The sequence below is a fragment of the Drosophila albomicans genome, chromosome 2L, assembly GCF_009650485.2.
Source record: "Drosophila albomicans strain 15112-1751.03 chromosome 2L, ASM965048v2, whole genome shotgun sequence".
NCBI lineage: Eukaryota > Metazoa > Arthropoda > Insecta > Diptera > Drosophilidae > Drosophila > Drosophila albomicans.
Genome location: NC_047628.2, coordinates 22,233,850 through 22,238,337, shown reverse-complemented (window position 1 = coordinate 22,238,337; position 4,488 = coordinate 22,233,850).

The window sequence follows — 4,488 nt, the reverse complement described above, 5'->3', positions numbered from 1 at the left end:
GAGTGAGTGTTAAAGGCAAATAATTTTAACTGCAGAGCAACGTTATGTCGTTGTCGGTTTTGTTGTATGCTGTGTTGCCGAAAATATGATTTAACTAAATTATTACCTGGAGCACACCTTAAAGTAATACAAAGCGAAGCGAGCAGGCAAGCAACAACAATAAAGGAAACGCTTAATTTTGCATTGTCTTTTGGGGCCGAAAACAAAAAAACGACCAAGTCTTAAAAAATGAATGCATGGGGCGCTTTCTCGGCTTCGTGGATGCACCTTAAGCTAACTGAGGGACACAGAGTAGGGCAGAGCCATCACACACACACACACACACACATACACAAACACTGGCGCAGTCATCATCATAGTTTGGAGCTTCGGTTGTGGCTGTGACTGCGACTGCGGCTTTGCTCGTGGGTGGGTATCATACATTTGAGTAGAACGCCTCTATTCGACGTGCCTCATGAGTGAAGTGTGGCAAGAGGGTTGAGGGATGGCGGGGTGGAAAGAGGGAAGCTGGAGGAAGAGGTGGTGGAGGTGGAGGAGGGGCAGCTGGGTCGTCGCTGGGTCTTGGCGTTTTTTTTTTGTTTTTTCGTTGCTTGTGGAGCGAACGCATCACCATCACAATGTGCCATCAATAAGTGGTAACAGCGTGTGTTGTTCTTGTTGTTGTTGTTGTTGTTGTAGCCAAGTTCGTTCGTGAGCGAACGTCCATCAATGTGGGCAATGTTGTTGTTGTTGCTGTTGTCGTTGCGACGACGATCATAACTTGAAGTTCAATCGCAATGCCGCGGGCCATTTGCCGAGCCTTAGTGCCAAAGCCAAAGCCCAAAAGCAGCCACAGCCACAACCACAGTCAGAGGCAGACTTCAACTCCAACATCGACTACAGCAACAGTAACAGCCACAGCAATGGATATGAGAGGATGAGGCCATGAGGTACGAGAATCAATCGCCCACGTTTATGAATTGCTGCGGCGCCGCTTCAGTCCAAGTCTTTGCAACTTGTAGACGTTGCCGTTGCCGATGCCGCCGCCACCAGCAACGTGCAACATTTTAGCCAACGTCTGCCTCGCAACCACAAAACGTCGCCACTTGCGCCTCATAAAATAAAAAAAAAAAAAACAAAAATAAAAAAAAAGCACAGCTGAAGAAACTACAAAACAAAAAAGCAGAAGAGACCAAAAGAAAAGAAACTCAGCCAAAAACCAAACCAAAAATAAGGGCTAGGCACACGCGCCGCCTGAAACTGTGGTAAAGTCATCTCCAGAGCCACAGCCACAGTCAGAGTTTTCCCCCATGACGTTGCTGTTGCGGCAACGCTGTTTTGTGGCAAGCTCATGGGTTAAGCCCATGCCCATGCCCATGCCCCATGCACATTTGGCCCTGCGCCACCTACGCCGTTTGCCTCTGTCACTGCCTTTGAGTCTGCCTCTGCCTCGGCCCCTATCCCTATGCCTGCCACAGTCTGTGGCATCACCATCACCAGCTGGGCTGCAGCGTCCATTTGGCGGCATCGTTGTTGCATGCGACAAATATTTCAACACAGTCTTCGACGATTCTAATAGACCGATTTGTCAGGGATCAGATTACATGCCTGCTAACGCCCACATCCGGCCAGCAGAGTTCTTGGACTCAGTTCACAGCCCCAATGATCGCGGCCAATTCCCAATGGATGGCTCTAAAATGCTGAATGAATGTTAAGACCAAACTACTCGCTGAAAACTCTGAATGAACATATTTCAAAAAGCAGTCACAGCGTTTTCAATTCTTGGCACTAGCGTAAACTAAGTGGAGATATTCTAACTGTGTAATTTTGGTAACTGATAGCTTTAAAAGATCAGAAAAGCTGATATTTAGCTTACAGCTGATGAAAGATAAAAAATGTTCTAAATTAATTAACATCAACGGAGCAAAGTTCACTCCGATCAAGGAAGGTTTCTCCTTTGCAATAATGTAATTTCAAATTCAATTTAACAATAATCTTTTATTGAATTTTGCTCCTATTTAGTTTATCTATGTTGTAAATCATTTAAAAATGTTTACATTTTTGTAAACTTTTAAGTTTATAAACGGAGAAAACTTGATATCATGTTATTTTAAAATTTCATTAATATTTTTTCGCCAAATATTTGTTTTCTAGACGTGCTCGCAACATATTTATACAAAAGTTTAGAATCAATTTCATTTGGCATTTCGCATTATAAGGCAGAATCTTAGTAGCATTCATGTTTGCTTTCAGCTTTGGCATCGCTATGCGCCCCGTGGCCAGTGCCACTTGCCACAATTCGAAGCTTGTCGCTCTGTTGCATGCCTCTTTGTTTATGGTTAATCTTTATCAATTTAAAGAAATATCTTTGTTTCGACATTTGCACATAAACAGCGTTAAGCTTTGATTTCAGATCGTTTCCCCTCCTCTCCTCCTCTCCTCCTCTCCTACCTGTGGGTAGAACACGCCACAGTGGCGTCTCCAACGGAAGCAAAACCACGGGGGGTGGGCGTGGCGTGGCGACTGTTCGCATATATGTGGCAGGGACACCTTTTCTGCTCCCTCTCGCTCTCAATCTCTGTCTTTTTCTCGCATTCAGTCGCTTTGCAGTTGGCTGACGACAAGAAGCAGCAAAAAGCACAATTTTAATGAGAATATATTTTTTGAGGCAGGCAAATGACAGGCCAAGGGCCCCGAAAATAAAGAAACTGACTTGCACTGTGGTGGCGACTGTGGGGGGAGAACTTTAAAACTTGAACATTGTTCGGCAGCTGAAATAATATTCCGTGAATTATGAAATGTAGGAGGGAATCCTTAACGAAGAAGAACTCGAGCCCGAACCCGAACCCGACGCGTTGGCCAAAGAAAATGTCGTTCACACAGCGTGAAATCAAAGCCTCTCTGCAGATATATAGCTGGGAATCTCGGAGAGCTCTACCCCCCTGCTGTTATGCGATGACTACTACCAGCCAAACTACTACTACAACAACAACTACTACCACTTCTTCGCATACATATATGTACATATGAGTAGAGTACTACTGTGTCCAGACTCCCGGCTTTATGATATGCTCATCAATAAAAATAAATCAAAGCGCATTTTTAGAAAACCAACGAAAAACTTTAAAGGTCATAACAATTTTTATCTTATGTGGGTTCCACACCGATCTTATAGAGTCGAAAGAGAAAGAATTCAGCTGCGAGAGTTGCGCATATGGAAATTAAAAAAGACGCCAGGCAGTCACTTGGCACTTGGGATGTTAATGTGAATGTGAATGTGAATGTGGATGAGACTGGAGATGAGGCTTGTTATCCTTGGCGCATTTGCGAAAACAAACATTCATTCACATATGCCAAACATCGCTACCGGGATTAAGGTATGAATATAATGCCAACTGTGACAGTGACTGAGGCACAGACGGAGATCGAAATGGAGATGGAGACGGAGACTCATCTCCGGCTTGTACGGGGACTTAGCTCACACACCACTTGGCACCACTCTCGGGTGTCTTGTTAACATATCAACATCATGTCGCACTCGCACAACAACTGCCCACAGTCGTCTCACTCTCTCTCTCTCTCTCTTTCTCTCTCTTGGAGTTTTTCGACTTTGGCTTTGGCCTCTGCCCGCAGACACGTCGCCTTTTTTACGATTATTATTATTCTTTTTACCGCTGTGGCATTTTAACGCCATCCACAATCTACAAGGCGCCTAACTGCCTGACTGCCTCACTGACTGTTTACTTTTCGGCATTATGAGGCCAGCAGCTAATTGGGAATTATTTTTATGCATGAATTGTGTGAAGAAATTGGTAATCATTTGTTCCAGTCCAGACAGTTGAGCTGTTCTTGACTTTCTTGCTGCCGCCTGCTGCTGGCTTAATGCCTTTTTTCCATTGAAGAAACTATTCGACAACAGCTGCTGATTGTGATTTGAGAATGAACTCAAGATTATTAAAAATTTCTAGTTTTTGACTAAATTGCATATACATATACAATACACAAAATATAACAAAAATAGTTTTGTTTAGATGTAATGAATTTACTATGGTCATTTATAATTCTAAGCTCGAATAAAAAATTTATTAATAAATATGTATTTAAATTAATTGCAATGCAATCATAGTCATTTTATAAATAGTTGAATAATTAGATCAATCCTTGGAAACTGATATATAGATCACTGCTTTCCCAACATTAGTCACTGCTATAGCATCTCAATTATTAAACAATATCCGCTTCCGCGATTTGTAACCACAATTCTCACACATTAAGAGATGGACACAATGAATGAGTAGCTTAAGAAAACCACACGAAAATCACCGGAACTACGATCTATTCGAGTTTCAATAAGCTCGCTGACATTGTTGTAAAGTACAAATTGATATTTCGCATTAGCTGTCGTGTCAGTCAAAGGGTGAGAGACTGTGAGAATCAGAGAGTGCGTGAGTGCCAGACACAAACAATAAAATGACAATGAAAGCGGTGACAAAGTCGAGCGAGTCGAAC